General features: G+C 32.6%; 1 protein-coding gene across 1 annotated transcript in view; it reads left to right on the forward strand.

Annotated features, from left to right (window-relative positions):
- Nucleotides 1–18,193, forward strand: part of ANKRD30A (ankyrin repeat domain 30A) — a 212,921-nt gene that overhangs the window by 171,068 nt on the left and 23,660 nt on the right. The window contains exons 78-82 of the mRNA XM_024346307.3: nt 6,351–6,577; nt 15,746–15,906; nt 16,061–16,162; nt 16,837–16,934; nt 17,647–17,736. The gene's annotated coding sequence lies outside the window, so the exon portion shown is untranslated. The remainder of the gene's footprint in view (nt 1–6,350; nt 6,578–15,745; nt 15,907–16,060; nt 16,163–16,836; nt 16,935–17,646; nt 17,737–18,193) is intronic.

Here is an 18,193-nt window from a genome sequence, read left to right on the forward strand (position 1 = left end):
AAAGTAATCATGGTTCAAAAACCATGATTACTTCTCCCCCAATGAAATACTAAAATAAATATTAATAGTTTATTTATAAAAACTATATATATGGTTATAATATCAATCCTTTATCTGTCATATATGCTGTACATTTTTCTTCATATTACTTACATAAAGTTAAATTTTGTTAGAATGTTTTCAAACTATGTTACGTCAAAACCAATGAGAGAGGGTCATAATTTATTGACTTGTTTCTTTGTAGGTTAGAACATGTTTGTTTAAGAAATTATTAAATATTAGTCTGAAACATTTTGACTTAGTCATTGTGTACATTCCTGCAGATATAAGAAGCTTTTAGAAATTACAGAAAAGTTAAAGGAATGTTAAAATGGAAAGCTTAATTTCCATGGAGATTTTAAAACCAGTCTACTTGAAATGGATATTTAGATGAATAAGCTAACACATGAAGTACTTTTTAACTAGTTTGAGGACCAAAAGAACTACCCACATACTTTGGGGAAGTAAAAATCTGTCAGTGCTTTGAGCAGTGAAAGAGATTTTTTAAAAAATTTTTTTGGGCTTGATTCTAATGGAAAGAATACATTTTTAATACGTTCTTTTTCTATAAGGCGGGCATACTGCTCATTCCATGTCTTGAACACTGGCCAATGATACAAAAGCAAGCAGTACGCCATCCTATGATGACTTCAAGTCACTAGTATCAAATTGATTTTCTCGGTAACAATTTTAGTGAGATATAATTAACATGCCATGCAATTCACTCTTTGCAGTAGCTTTTAATATTTTCACAGAATTATACAATCGTCACCACAATCTATTCTAGAATATTTTTATCAGTCTAAAAAATTTCTGCATTCTTTGTCACCTACCAGTTTCCCATTCCTTGCTCAGTTCTAGGGAACCACCGATCTACTGTGTTTGTATATATTTGTCTGTTCTGGAAGCTTTATCTTGTTCAAATCACAGTACGTGGCCTTTTGTGACTGGATTCTTTCACTTAGCATAACATTTTCTTTTTGTTTATATATATATATATATATATATATATAATTTTACTTTAAGTTCTAGGGTACATGTGCACAACATGCAGGTTTGTTACCTATGTATACATGTGCCATGTTGGTGTGCTGCACCCATTAACTCGTCATTTACATTAGGTATATCTCCTAATGCTATCCCTCCCCCCTCCCCCCACCCCACAACAGGCCCCGGTGTGTGATGTTCCCCTTCCTGTGTATCCAAGTGTTCTCATTGTTCAGTTCCCACCTATGAGTGAGAACATGCGGTGTTTGGTTTTTTGTCCTTGCAATAGTTTGCTGAGAATGATGGTTTCCAGCTTCATCCATGGCAAATTGGATAGAGTCAAGACCCATCAGTGTGGAAACCCATCTCACATGCAGATGCTATAGCATAACATTTTCAAGGTCCTCTGTTGCAGCAAGTATCAGCACTTAATTTCTTCTTACTGCTGAGTATATTTCATTGTCTAGATACATCAAACATTTTATTTACCCGCTCATCAGTTGATAGATCTTTAGGTTGTTTCCATTTTGGGCTAATATTAATAATGCTGCTATGAACTTTTAGGTATAAGTTTTTGTGTTTGCATATGTTTTCATGTCTCTTGGGTGTATACTTATGAGTGGAATTGCTGAGTCATATCGTAGTCTATGTTTAACTTTTGGAGGAAATGCCAGTACATTTTCCAAAGCAGCTATACCATTTTTCATTAGCAGTATGAGGGTTCTAATTTCTCCACATTTTTACCAGGAAAGATTCCATCCTAGTGGTGGGAAGTGGCACCCCTCTGTGGTTTTATTTGCATTCCCTAATGACTAATAATTTTAAGGATGTTTTAATTAAAACATGTGCATCTTAGCCATGTGTATATCTTCTTTGGAGAAATGTCTCTTTCCATCCTTTGCCCATTTTCTAATTGGGCCATTTTTTTTTCTTTCTGAATGGTAAGTGTTCTTTATATATCCTAAATATAAATTTTCTATCAGAAATACAGTTATCAAATATTTTCTCCTACTCAGTGCTTGCCTTTTTACTTTACTTTCAAGCATAGCAGTTTTAAATTCTAATGTTAATCCATATTTTGAGTTGTTATATCTAAGAAGCCACTGCCAAATGTAGTCACAAAGATTTATTCCTGTCTTTTCTTTGAAGAAACTTATAGTTTTAGCTCTTAAATTTAGCTATTTTATTTTGAGATAATTTTTAAATACAGTATTTGGTGGGACTCCAACTTTTTTCTTTTGCATATGGATATCCATTTGTCCCAGAACCATTGGTTGAAAATACTATTCTTTTCCCATGTAGTCATTTTGTTATCCTTGCTGAAAATCAATTGACCATACATGTGCAGGTCTGTTTTTGGATTCTAAATTCTAAAATATTGATCTCTCTATTCTTATGCCAGTACCAAATCAACTTATATGAGAACTCTTTTTCAATCATGTTGCATATTACCAGTTATATATTATCATACATGATAAAAGTTCAGTATAGAGAAACATCTTTACTTTTTGTTTCTTGAAAGAGCCCATGGCCAGCTTATGCACTGCTGACTCCATGACTTGATGGGAAGTCAAGCTTACAAAGACAAGAGTCCATTCCTTTGTTTCTCTATTCAAACCTTTAGTCTCTCATTGACTGCCTCTCTCTTGAGTCCCATTTCTATCAAATCTTGGTCACATCATCTGACAGTCTACTATTTCATGCATTAGGTTCTATTAACTCATTGTAATTTGTACAGTCATCTGTAGATGTTAGCCATCCTGGGAGGAGAAGAGTCAGTCCAGACTGTAAGCTTTTCTTATTGGAAATGGAGCTAATTCGTCATCTTGCAGTTCACAGGTAGATCCTCTTTTGACCTGGCACCTGATTCTTGTGTATAACACCTGGGATGATCTTTTCTTGGTACAGTTCCTGCATTCCCAGAAATCACCATTCTCTGTAATTACTTCCCTCTGCTTAAATAGGTCAAGATGCACAGCTATATTTTATAGCTTCATATATATTTTTTGGAATAAATATTTTATGCTATTCAAAGAAAAAGTTTCAGAAGTGCAGCACTAAAAAATCAGGTTATGTTTAGGCAATTTATAAGAGACAAATAATAGTGAAATTAGTTGTTTGAATATCAAAATATCAAAGCTAATTTTGTTGTATGATATGAAGAAGCATTGTGGTACAACATAAAGATTAAATGGTTAACTTCTTCATATAGACAAACTTGAAGTACAGTGAAGGAGAAATTGTATTTAATTTATTAACATTCAAAACCCACTACATTTATTTTACTTCTGAGATGATTAAAAATGATTCATGTTCTCTTTATTTTCTCATTGAGGAAAGGAAAATGAATAGTGAATGCCAGATTTATTAATAAATACTCAATACTGCTTAGCTTTCTGAAGATTTTACTTCTATGAAATCAGATAACATCTGATTTTGATTGTTAAACCAAATATTTTTAATTTTCCAGCTGTTGCGCTTCACAACTTGCCTCTTTGCTTCCCTGTCTTACTGATTTCCTAACTAGTAATAAGAATTTTTAATTAAAAGGAATTTTAGGAAATCTTTCTCCTCAGTAGCTCTTATGTCTGTCTGCTACTTTTCTACTGCTTCTCATTAGCATCGTTTGTCATGAATAAGTTAATATCAACCTCTATTAGATTGTACTTTAAAGGTGACTAATTTCTACTGTGTAAGTTTTCTATTGTCATTTTTTAAATCAAATTTTCTTTTTATTGTTTCCTAACAATTGCCCACAATTTAGTGGGTTAAAACAACAACATTTGTTTTACTAATAAATCTGCCATTTGGGAAAAGCTCGGCCAGGACAGCTTGTCACTGTTCCTCTTAACTTGCCTGGGGACAGCTCAAAGACTGGGAAACTACAGTAATCTGAAGGTTTGCTCAGTTATATGTCTTGTTGTTAATGCTGGCCATTGCCTAGAATGTTGGCTGTGGCAGGCAGCCAGATCACCTACATTGGAGCTTCTAGGCATACATAAATGGAACTTGCTTTGAAAAAATGGAATATGGTAAGAGGTATACCATGAGATTTGCAACATTAGTTTAGAAAAGGCTCTCTATCTCAAACTGCTTGCCCTTGGTACCCCCTTCTCCTGTTTTGAGTGAGGATGGTCAGGCCACATTCTGTTCATTAGCAGTAAGTCACTAAGTTTGGCCCATGTTATTATTTTTTTAATGAAATGAATTGTTTCATATTTTTAGTTGACATGTACATACACGTTTATGGGATATAGAGTAACAATGATATCTCCTCTATATATGTATACAATGTGTAATGCTCAAATCAAGATAACTAATATATTCAACACCTCAAACATTTATTATTTATTTCTGTTGGGAACATTTCCAATCCTCTCTTCTAGGTTTTGGAAGCATATCATAAATTATAGTTAACTGTATTCACTCTACAATGCCACAGAACACCAGAACTCATCCTTCTATCTAGTTATTAGCTATTATCAATTTAATAAATATTGCTGATAAGTATTTCAAGCTTCAGGTTCTTTTTCACATATTTAAAATTGCTTTCTGAATCACTGACTTATAAGGAAACAAATATACAATAATTATGCAGCTTATAATTACCTTAAAATGTACCCTTTTGATTTGTTTTCTTTTTAATTTTAATTTTTGTGGGTACACAGTAGGGTGTGTATATATATATCCATATATGTATGTATGGGTTACATGAGATATTTTAATACAGGCATCAGATGCATAATAATCACATTAGGGTAAACGGGGTATTCGTCACCTCAAGCTTTTATCCAATGTGTTACAAACAAATTAATTTTATTCTTTTAGTTATTTTTAAATGTACAATTAAATTGTTTGTTACTGTACTTTTAATTTGTTTAGACACAAGCAGAAACTCAAGAAAACCTATAGAACTTAAGAGAGCATGATCTTGTTTCAATAAATAAGATGGAGGTGATAGTTAAAGATCTGCAATCTGAACTCTCCAAAATGAAAACTGTAGAAGACTTTAATAAAACAGAATTAGAAAAATATAAACACCTCTATTTAGAGGAATTAAAATTTAGGGATTTGTTGTCAAATGAACTAAACAAGTCAGTCAAAATATAATTATAGAAAGTAAATTAAGCTCATTAATTTGCCTCAAAAGTTTAATTTTTAGTGAGACAGGTTCACAACATCAGTGGGAAGTGGAAGTTAACTAGATAATATAATTATGGAAACATGATGTTAGTAAATGAACTGACCTTCAAAGTGTTTGTCCAGGAGAGTTTATGTCTCTTCCCCATTTGTTGGTTTTGTATGGCTTTTTTTCCCCTTCAGATTCACACTAGTCAACCTGATCTGTTAGCCTTTCAGCTAAGTATTTTTGAAGCATTTAATTTGACAGTAGTATTGTCATTAAATGGCTTTTCAGCATGTCCCCAAATAGAAATACTAATAAGTTTAACTATTGTTTAGAGGATTAAAATTGAGACCAAAATGGTCATGTACAATTACTACTACATTTCACTTTCTGACACTTGGTAAATTAACTTTCTTTGATAGTGGTCTTAGGTATTATCATTAGACAGCACCCTGAGAAAACACCCTGTATAGTTTTTTTCATTCTTTATAAAAGCATCCTTGTGAAATGGGGAATTAATAATACAGAGATTAAGGGATGTACAATTCACAAAACGGTTAAAAATAACACCTTGGTTAGCCTGAAGGTTTGTGTGGAAGACAGAAGGCACAGGCCCCACCTCCGATGCCTTGGTCACAATGTTAGTAGCTAATTGTCTTTGAAGCTGTTTTAGTTCTTTTTGATCTCTCACTCAGCTATCTTTGTCTCCCCTAGGAGTTGTTTGTCTGAATTACTTCTCAGTGTCAAATGCTTAATTGATCCCAAATAATGAGTGAAAATGTACAAGAAATGTTAAATCAAATGCCTGAAAATATCTTTGAGGGATAATATTTAAAAATCTTTAAACTGGTTTAATAAACACATATTATAGCTTTTTTAGTTTTAGTTTTTTAATTGCACATATTTAAGAAATACAACATGATGTTTTGATATATTTCTACATAGTGAAATAGTCATGGCGGCAAAAAAAACTTTTTGTTAGAAATCCTCCTAAAAATATTTGTACTTTTTAAGAACAATTTAAAACCTGTAATTGCATACACTAGGCATGCTCTCACACATCTTCATTGTTAAAGCACGGCTTAATGGGAAATGTTATTTATTCTTATAGAAGGGTTTTCTTTTTAAATACAAGTCCTTTTCTAATTATGTAGGAAAAAATAAAATACTAAGCATTTTCCTTTTGCAATCTTCACAGAACTCATGACAGACAAGCAGAGACCAGTAAGAAACTTCTTTTGGAGAAACAACAGACCAGATCTTTACTCACAACTCATGCTAGGAGGCCAGTCCTAGCATCACCTTATGTTGAAAATCTTACCAATAGTCTGTGTCAACAGAATACCTATTTTAGAAGAAAAATTCGTGATTTCTTCCTGAAGCCTACAGACATAAAATAACAGTGTGAAGAATTACTTGTTCACGGTTAGTTATATTATCTTTCTTCCTTTGTTTTTCAGATTTCTGATGCAATTCTTGTTTTTAAGTAGGTGAAATACTGAGTTAATTGACTCACAGTGTGTTAAATAATGGTCAGCATTACCTGCGTTAACAAAGAAAGAAAACAGAAATTTTACAATTTTCTAAAAGTCCCTGGAGCTCTCATTTTCATGAAATACCCATTTGTTAACTTCATTCAATAAACTTAAAATAACACATTTTGAATTGCTTTAAAAACTGCATTTAAGTTACATTTTAGAAAGGGAATATTATTTCCTAGTAACTAAATATATACTTTGAGATGTTTTGGCTTATTTTCTGATTGGTTTGAGTTTGGCTGTGCTTCATAACACTTCTAATGTTTTCCTGTACCATCTCAAGTTTTGCACCCCTAATCAGAAGTGAATGTTTGACATCCAAACACTTAATCACATGTAGATGTTCATTATTTAAAGTAATCTAAAATAAATACATTTATGAAGTAAATAAACATGGAACACTTAAATGATTCATTTTTGTTTTGTTTTAAAGCTAAAAGTCTTGTTTTTTTTTTTAACACAAGACTGGATCTTTAATTGCCACTATACCTACATCACTTTTTCCCTCAGTTTTTGTAAAGTGTCTATTATTGCTGTGCAATTTTACAATAGCTTGAAAATAGCTAAATTAACTCTTTGAATTTTTAAAATGATGTTCACTTATGTATGTCTATCACTTGAATTATCGATGACTAATATGGCGATGATATTGAGTCTTTTAATAGCAACTACAACCACACATAAGCCATTATCTTCTTTCTACCCAGAATTGCATAAAGCTGCACAGGGTTCCCATCTACCCTGATGATGCAACAGACATCATTCAATCCAACCAGGTGATTTTACTCATAGTAAGAATCAATTTCTGGAGATCCCATAATGATGCCAGCAATGACAAGATGTATAAATTGAAGCATTGGTTATATATATATATATATATATATATATATATATATATATATATATATAAATGGAGAGAGAGAGAGAGAGAGATTCCATTTTTTGTCTGGGGTAAAAATTTTAAAACTATATGCAGTCATCCTAGCTACTTAGGAGGCTGAGTAGGCAAAAGAGTCACTTGAGCCCAAGATTTCAAGGCTGTAGTGTATCATAATCACAGCTATGAATAGCCAATGCCCTCCAGCCTGGGCAACATAGCCCCTGTTAAAAAAATAAATAAATAAATAAATTATTTAAAACCCAGAATTTTTTTGAACTAAAATAAATAGGTAGCAAATAGTTTTCACTGTGTATCACTGTCACTAAAATACCCATTTCAATCAATGCACATTGGCTTATAGTTTTGATGGTGATTTCATAATCTCTTTAATGCAGAGAAAAATAGTGTATGCTTATGTTAAATGAAATGTTTTTTCTTTACCTGGCTTCATATTCTAAAAAATTCTAGAGGAGCAAATCTAAGCTTTCTCAGACAGCATTGCTGCCAAATGGGAACCATTAAATGATTGTTTTAATACATAAATTCGATGATCCCAGCTAGCTGAGTTTTTAACTATTTTGATAGCTTAGTTTTATTTTTCTGAAAAAAGTGATATGGTCAGGGTCTAAGTGCTTCAGGGTCATAAAACTGCACTTCTGTGTACAAAAAGAGGAAGAATGTTAAATACTACTGTGAAGTGTTAGTCATGATGCACATATGAATTTTCTTATCTGTTTTTTTCCAGAATAATCAGCTCATGTATTATTTTACAAGATAATGAAAACATGTATAAATACAAATGCAGTGCAGGCAAAGATTTTTGAGAAAATATTTTCTCTTAGTTTTTAGGGGGCAAAGTGCTATTTATTTTTAGTATTTCCGGATATGTTGAAAGACAGTTCATTTTAAACTTCATTAGTACTTCCAAGGAGTGCAGGGTTTCTTTGTGCACAGTTGGTTTGCCAAATCATGTTTGACTTAATAATTCTATGAAGCTTCAGTGACATGTTTTCATACCTTCTTTATGTAATTGTTTACAAAATTCTTAGAGATACAGAAAGAAGGTGCCTACTAGAGTTGCTAAAATTTAATTATTTCTACTAGGAAAACATCTAATACTACTTTGAGAGGTGGCACAGATTATCTAAAATAATACAAAAGGTGGGTTTTTGGAGGGAGCATTACAAACAAGAAGACATTTAGACATTTTTGGCTATAATTCTAGAAAGTAAAATGTTAAAATATCTAAATCTAACATAAAATATGTTAAAATAGCATTGATACTGAATTTATTTATCTTCTTTATTTGCAAGGTTGTAATATTTGGGAATATTGTTAATTTGAAGGTCTATCTTATACAGCTTTTTTAACTATAAAGAAACTGATTATAATACATCATTTTTGTTGCATGTGATTGAAGTTGTGCTGGATGTCAAAGCCAGTGTTCTCTATGTTGATGTCATTTGCCAGTTCTTGCACCTGTCACCAACACATGAAGTTTAGCCTTACCACTTAACACTATTATAGCTATCATAGATAACTACGTATACTTTTTCCAAACTTTTACTTTGTTTTTTTATTTGAATTCTGAGATGCTTTGTTCTATATATGAGAAGTAATTTTATAATTTGATTGGTTCTTTAAAAAATTATAAAATTCAAAAATTAAAATTAGCTTCAAAAATACATCAGTCATTGGATCCTTTTGCACACAGAATGTTTTTGTAATAAATGAAATCGTAAAGATTTATTCCACATTAAGGAAAGATAAGACTTAGCTGGTTTAAAGTTGTTTTTTAGGTTTGAAAGTTATATAGTACCTGTGTATCTAAGACAATTCATGGCACCCAGTAGTCACTTGGTACATGTTTTTTAAATGTTTGAGATGGATGTCTAAATGTCTTCTTGTTTGTAATGCTCCCTCCAAAAATTGTATTATTTTAGATAATCTGTGCCACCTCTCATAGTATTATTAGATGTTTGAGATACGAAGACTCATTTCTACATTGATTGGTTTTGGACTTCTGGTGCATTACTGACTCAAAAAGTTTCTAATAATTTATTTAAGTAACTTTTCTATTTCTCAAATGTTCATTCAGTTTAGCAACTTCTTTTCTAAATGTAGTTATATAGATATGTCCAAGCTAAAACCGTATTCCAAAGACTGTAACTTTTTACATGGTGGAACATTGTGTCACATGGTGGAAAGTTGTGCCACATGGTGGAACTTTGTGTCACATGGTGGAACATTGTGTCATATCAGAATGTTGAACTGCACTTTTTCCACAGTGTTGAGTTGCAGTTTTTCCCAAACAAAATAGTCCTGTTTGCATCACCAAGGAAGCGCCTGTCTACCCTGAATTTTAACTCTAATCAAACTATAATAATAGTTATGGCAATCATTCATAAAGCAAATACAGAGTTTGAGAAACTTACTACAACAGTTTTAGGCTCTATATAATTTCTCCTGTCTCCACTTTTTTATCTAATTAGCCGAATGCAAATTCCTCATTTTATCCTAAGAATTGTTTCAGATAGTTTCTCAAATTCTTCTAATTCTTCTTTTATTCATTTTTCCCCCACAAGGTCTTTAAATATATGTGCGGATCTATGCTTAATCTATCAGCTCTTTGGTCAATTAAGTGTTCCCCAGTTTCTTTCTCTGTGACACAGTGCACGTATTTAATACTCACAAACTACCAAGTATAATTGCCTTCAGACATTAAACTATTGATATTTTGATCTTGAATTGCAGTGGTTTGAATGTGCAAACTTATTTGATTATGCTACATGGGAGTGCATAATTACTGTCATAAAACTTGAGTACTCCTTAAAATAGAGAATGGTATTACATTTTACTTTAAAAACATGGTTACTTGAAAATATATTAATTATGGAAAAGTATGTGTGTGATGTATATATATTTATCAAATTGGTCTCAAAAAGACAATACAGCAATATTTTTAAACTTATAATATCAAGTATAATGTAACAGTAGCCTGTCACTAAGTTATTGTTGTATTGTTGAAATAGTGAATATTGTATTTGTTGGGCTTTACTATTGTGATTGATTTCACTATATTTCATTCTCTTTTTTTTTTTTTTTTTGAGGCAGAGTCTTGCTCTGTCACTCAGGCTGGAGTGCAGTGGCGCAATCTCGGCTCACTGCAAACTCTGCCTCCCAGGTTCACGCCATTCTCCTGCCACAGCCTCCCGAGTAGCTGGGACTACAGGCACCCGCCACCAAGCACAGCTAATTTTTTTACTTATAGTAGAGACGGGGTTTCACTGTGTTAGCCAGGATGGTCTCGATCTCCTGACCTCGTGATCTGCCTGCCTCGGCCTCCCAAAGTGCCGGGATTACAGGCGTGAGCCACCGCGCCGGGCCTGATTTCAGTTTCTTCCAGCCCTTCCTATTGTTAACATGGGGGTTGTGTTGAAGAATATAAAGTTACAAAGTCAAGGAAGTAGGAAACATTTTTACAAGTATTATGTAGCCATCTTTGTGGGGCTGTGGTGAGGTAGGCTGCAAATGATTCTCCTATTTCTTTCCCTGAGTTCAGAACATAGGAATTAGATTGATAGACATCAACATACCCGCTTTATTGCTGACTCATGACAACTAATGGGAAGACATGGCTCAGATGTGCAGCCACAGTGAGCTTCTGAACATTTCTTCTCAGACTAAGCTCTTACACACAGTTGCAATTGAAAGAAAGAATTGCTTGACATGGCCACAGGAGCAGGCAGCTTCCTGCAGACATGACAGTCAATGCAAACTCATGTCACTGTGGGCAGACACATGTTTGCAAAGAGACTCAGAGCCAAACAAGCACACTCAATGTGCTTTGCCCAAATTTGCCCATTAGGTAAATCTTCCCTCCTCCCAAGAAGAAAGTGGAGAGAGCATGAGTCCTCACATGGAAACTTGAAGTCAGGGAAATGAAGGCTCACCAATTATTTGTGCATGGGTTTAAGTTTTCCTTGAAATTAAGTTCAGGTTTGTCTTTGTGTGTACCAATTAATGACAAGAGGTTAGATAGAAGTATGCTAGATGGTAAAGAGAAATATGTTTTGTGTCTTCAATTTTGCTAAAAATAACCCAGAACATGGATAATTCATTTATTAATTGATTTTGGTAAGCCAAGTCCTATTTGGAGAAAATTAATAGTTTTTCTAAAAAAGAATTTTCTCAATATCACCTGGCTTGATAACATTTTTCTCCTTCGAGTTCCTTTTTCTGGAGTTTAACAAACTTGTTCTTTACAAATAGATTATATTGACTACCACTCACAGATGTTATGATATTAATTTCTATTGCTTACTTTGTATTCATAATTTTAGGATTCACAATTTAGCTGGAGAACTACTTTTTAACCTGTTGCACCTAAACATGATTGAGCTACAAGACAGTTTTACCATATGCATGCATTTTCTCTGAGTTATATTTTAAAATCTATACATTTCTCCTAAATATGGAGGAAATCACTGGCATCAAATGCAAGTCTCAGACGGAAGACCTAAAGCCCATTTCTGGCCTGGAGCTACTTGGCTTTGTGACCTATGGTGAGGCATAAGTGCTCTGAGTTTGTGTTGCCTCTTTTGTAAAATGAGGGTTTGACTTAATCAGTGATTTTCATAGCTTAAAATTTTTTTGAAGAACAGAACTTTTTTTAAAAACAGTTAGATGCAACCATATTATATAAAACAGAACAGATACAAGTAGAGCTAACTTGCTAAAGAAAGGATGGAGGCTCTGAAGCTGTGACTTCATTATCCCTTAATACTGCTATGTCCTCTGTAGTACCTTAGATTTCTATGGGACATCGTTTAAAAACTATTGTTTATGCGAGAGCCTTGCTAATTTCCTAAAAATTGTGGATACATTTTTTCTCCCGTGTATAATTTTCTCACCTTCTATTTAAAAAGAAAAAAATAGTCAGTGTAGTATTTACATATTTTACCCTATAAGGAGCTAACATAACTTTTGATTTAGTGTTATTCATAAAATTAGGTTAGCAGTTTATTAACCTTTTGTATTTACTCTGGCAATGTTTAATATCTCATAAGCTATACACACCTCGAAGCCATCAATGACAACCTTTTCTTGCTGAATAGAACAGTGATTGATGTCATGAAGACAATTTTATCTCCTTTTGCCTTCCATAATTTGCACCAGGTACTGTATGTGGTCGCTTGAATGGAAATAATAATTCTGAATTTTGATTAAGAGAAATATGAGAAAAATGTGTGGATTTAATAGGAAAGAAAGAACAAAATTGAAAGGGACTTATAAAAAGTCATGTAACATTGAAAAGTTTATACTTGAAAATATGCATAAAATTACCCAACTCTTTCCACAGCCAATAATAATAATAACAATAAAGGTGGAGCCATCAATATCCAAGACCCTTTCCCTAAGCTTCTGGATGTCCTCATACAGAAGCTTCTTCCTCATGTTTTGGATTTGTCCCTTTTCTCTCTGAGCATTCACATCTGACCTGGTATCACTTTCTCAAAGGAAGTTACCCTCAGCAGTTCTTTGTGGGGTAAAGTGTTCAAAGGTCAGTCAAAGGCTGGAAGATAATTTATGCAGGGAGAGGCCACTTCAGCACTGCAAGAGAGGCAGCTCCTTCTACCATTTATTTATTTTTTAAAATTTTGTTATTATTATACTTTAAGTTTTAGGGTACATGTGCACAATGTGCAGGTTTGTTACATACGTATACATGTGCCATGTTGGTGTGCTGCACCCACTAACTCGGCATTTAGCATTAGGTATATCTCTCCTACCATTTATTTTTTGAGAGTTAGGAGGGTAAAAAATGGCGTCACTGAAATTTGTTAAAAGAAAGTATTCTCTACAGAGTTCATATTTCTTCAGTACAAAATTAGACAATCTGTTGAGAAACGTGTTTGATATTTACCTAATCAAATTTTTGTGTTATCTAAAAATATTCATAAAAAGGCTATAAAGAAGTAATGTAATCTATTACATGTAGGAATTAAATATTTAGAACAAGAGCTTTTGGGGAAAAGATAATAGCATTACCTTAGTAGTTTTTTAGTTGAAGTCACGTGAAAATGTACATTTTCATAGTGTTTATTAAAGGTAATATAATATTCTTCCAGTAAAGCCTCCTTCCTTTATCTGATATTGAGTTATTTCCTTTACAAGACCTCTCTAGTAATGTGTATTGTCACATTATTAAATTTACCAGGCATGTCTGTAACATTATAGTCACAGATGTGTTATGAAGTACAGTCTCTCAAAATATGGGAAAACATGTTTGTCCGAAAATGGTGAAGGCTTTAAGTATCATATTATCATTGGTAATAAAATGTCCAGTATGTGCAGTACACAATTTCAGACCTTGTTGGCATACGGGGAGAGAATACCTATTATACAAAAGATGTAAAGAGGAACACTCCAGATGGAAACACTTGCAATGGAGCTTGAAATACTCCCACACATTTCATAATTAAGTAGAAAACTATAATTAAATGATTCTTAAAACTGATACTAATTTCTGAAAAGACATCAAAGTTACAACTATGCAGCTACGTGATACTTTCCTTCTTTCTAATTCTAGAAAGTTATGAATCAAGCTAACATTGAAAACTGGTTCTACCTATATTTATCCTTTTTTCAATCAAATTTTCTGAAATCTATGTGTTTATATAAAGAAATATCAATCATAATGTAGATCACATGATATTTTTACTTATTCTCTTGCCAGTCCAATTTTCTCATGACATTATGTGAGTACCACTTTCTTCGTGTGTGTATTTAAGGTTCTGTGCTGAAAAGTTGATAACATAGAACATACATTGAAATGTAAATTTTCTGAAGGGGGAGAATGGAAAGTTAATTTAAGGAAAAACCTATTGAAGTGAAAAAACTGAACTTTAATAAAGGACAGAGTTTTGCTAAGAATTAGAAAGAAATGCATTCATTGCAAAATACGAAATAAATTCTCTAACCTTTGTAGTAGTGAGAGAAAAACTCATAGACCAATATTATTTGTAATTTTTTCTCAGGTTTAACAGCACTACACATGTATAGTCTCTATTATCTAAATCTAAAATAAGTAAGAATTTTAGGTTATTTATGTGATTGTGTTTTTCTATTTAAGCAATTCTCATGTTAGGTATAGTCTCTGAAAGTACTAAAGGGCACAATTCTGTAAGTGAGACATCATTTTCAGGATAGTTTCTCTTCTTAAAATTAAACATTATAGATAATATTTGACTTATTTAAAATGCAGCAGGAGTGGCAGAAAATACCACTAGAGCAGGAGAAAGGTACATTGCAAAATTTATTAATTCAATTCAGATTTATTAATTGGTTTCTAAAATAAATGGTAAATAGGAAATGGCTATTTACAGTTTGATTAATTGATAAGTACATCAGTTGGCTATTGTTTGTTTAATAGATAGTATGCTAATTATTTTTGTACACATATTTAATGAAAGATATAAACACATACTCATAATTAAGAGTATATTTATGCCTCATTAATTTGTCATGTTCCATATATTTAGAAAAATCTCAAGTAGTCGGCATATCTGTTTTTGGCTCTAACTCTCTGCCATCCCTGTGGAACTTTTAGCCTACACACTGCAGTTGTTTTGAGAAAACAAAGGCATCATTCTCTTCTCAAGGTTATGGTAGTGATTTAAGGCCAACAGACCCAAGACTCATCTTGTAATGCATAGCCAAACAGTCATAGTTCATAAGCAGTCTCGTGACTGGTGACATTTTAAATCTCCAGTCTTTGACTTTGTCATTGGTTGACTTTTGTCTTCAGGAAATATTCTACATTTCTTGGAATACAATAAGAATGCCCGAGTCAATTTGGTTGTTGTCAAATTATTCAGCTTTTTCTTACCACTTACTAGTACTCCACCTCTTTGCTCTAGCATCCAGCCAACTAGACTACATAGAATTTCACAGTGATCTTCCTCAGCTCTAGCTCTTGGCATTTGCTCCTCCCTTCTATCTGACATGTTTTTGTTGTCCTTCTGATATCAACCTGCATATCTTATCCACCAAAAAGTCTACAATATTGACCCAAAACCTGGATGTCCTATCTGTGTGTTCCAGTAGTGCCCTATTTTAAATGTGTCATGATATCTATTACTTTGTGTGAAAATTACCTGTTTGTTTTTTCAGGTTATATAATAGTATAACACTGCCAAGGAGTGGATTATCTCATCTTCATCCTGTAATTCCAGTGTTTGTCACGTGGTTGTTGAATAAGTGAATAAAGAATGAGAAAGCCAGAGGCTCTGATACATAATCATAATGATAATTATTTCAATGCACAACTACGGGTGAGTTATATTTAACAGCAATTTTGTATCATAGTTATATATACATTTTTTTATTCTCACTAACACAGAGTAGGTTCTCAACTCTTTTTTCCTGACTTCCACTTAGTTTACATAAAATCTTTTAGGTAAAGAACATAAATATTTTTCTTTCCAGGTGGTGCTGAACTAGAATCTATATTTTCTGAAACTGGCTCCTCTAGGATCTACTAATGATTTAAATCTAAAAGATGAAGTTAGTAAAGCATCAGAAAAAAAGGTACTAACTTTTATTTTTAAAATTATATAATATAAAAAATTGTAATATTTTATTACTGGAATGCTTACTTGAGCTTTTAATGATTTTTTAATTTAACATAAAACATATAAAAATTTTTCTTAAAAAGGATAATATTTTTATATCATATACGTCTGATGAAAATTTATATGGCATTTTAAACCATGTTTCTAAGCCTCTTTAACAAACTTTTTAGTGGATCTTACAAATAAAATCCTGTATTATTGAGTTTTACATACTCAAATGATTCAATAGGCAGCTGTTTAAACAAGCAAAACTACCAAGTTGTTATTAGTGCTTTGTATCCTGTAATTTTTATTACAATTACAGTGATAGATTTAGATTTCAACTGACATCATTTTGGTATATTAGTACTGTGGTCATTGTCAGTGGTTGCATGTAATGCAATTGACACCATACCATCAAATTTATGTAATTTTAAGTACTGATTTATATGGATCTTTCCTCATGAAAAAATAAGGTTTTCCTAAGACTTTTCACCTTTTATGTTACTTACTTATTTATTTTTTGGTTAGCTTTTGGAAACAGTCTTAAAATTAAAGAAAAGTTTCAAGCTTTACTACAAAGAACTTTCTTTCTCTGAACCATTTGAGAGTAAATTGCTGACACTCTACCGTGATTTCTGATTTCCTTAGTGGGTATTCCTACAAGTCAGGACATTCTACGTGACTACAATATAATCTCACAGAAATTTAACATTAATACATTCTAAGATTTAATTCTTAGATTCTTGGTAAGTTTTATTACTTGTCTATAATATTCCTTGTTGCAAAAGATTCCATTCAGAGACATCAGTTATATTTAGCTTCTGTATCTCTTAGACTTTCAGTTGTAGCAGTTTCTCAGTCTTGATATTCATGACGTTGAATCTTTAGAAGATAAAGTTTAGTAATGCAGAATGTTCTTCAATTGAGTTTTTGTAATGTTTCCTTGTAATTAGTTTTATATCATACTTTTTGAACATGGCTATCACCAAAATGCTCCTGTGATCTTATTGCATCCTATCATTTGACCACAGTTTTGATTTGGTCTGTTACTGGTGATGCTAGATTTTATTTCTAATGGTGGTATCTGCTGAACATCTCCTCTGTCATGTTATTTTTTCACTTTTTAATGAATTACTATTTTGTAGGGAGTTCATTTGTGACTATGTAAATATCTCTTTCTCTTCAAATCTTCAAGTTATTCATTTACTTGTATCAGTATGGATTCATGGTTCATTCTGTTTAATAGGTTATGACTTGTTAATATTTTTCAAAGCTTTTTCTTTGGAGAAATGTTCAGCTTTTCCATGTAAAAAAGTCATGACTTTACATCATTGGAGCACTTATGGCATCAATAGTGGCACTTCACATGTTTTGAGGTTCATGGTATTACAAAAAAATGATGGAAAACAGGCAAGAACCATGAGAAATCACCTTTTACTGTATGACACATTTTTCTAGGTAAACGAATTGCTCCTGTGGAGATGATTGGCATCACATGGTGTTTTGAGCTGATACGCCCAACACTTGAGCTCACTGCAATAGTACCAGGTGGGCATAAACTTACTATAGCAGTACAATACATACTAAAGTTAACTTTTCGCAGTTACAATTTAATGCTGCATTTTTATGCTTGTTTACATTTCTCTTAGCTGAAGCTGGCATCGTGTTCTTTGTATGCACACATTTTGATAAATTTTCACTTTTTATAATTGATTTTGTATATTTCATGGTAGCAATGATAAAATAGACTAGTAATTGTATAAATATTTTTGTTTGCTATTTCTAGGTTATTTGGTTCATCTACAGTTTTTTTCAAATTGCCATTAATTTCCAATTTTTTTTTTTTTTTTTTTTTTTTTTTTTTTGAGACAGAGTCTTGCTCTGTCGTCCAGGCTGGAGTGCAGTGGCACGATCTCGGCTCACTGCAAGCTCCGCCTCCTGGGTTCACGCCATTCTCCTGCCTCAGCCTCCCGAGTAGCTGGGACTACAGGCGCCTGCCACCACG

Source organism: Pan troglodytes, chromosome 8 (genome assembly GCF_028858775.2).
Source record: "Pan troglodytes isolate AG18354 chromosome 8, NHGRI_mPanTro3-v2.0_pri, whole genome shotgun sequence".
Taxonomy (NCBI): Eukaryota; Metazoa; Chordata; class Mammalia; order Primates; family Hominidae; genus Pan; species Pan troglodytes.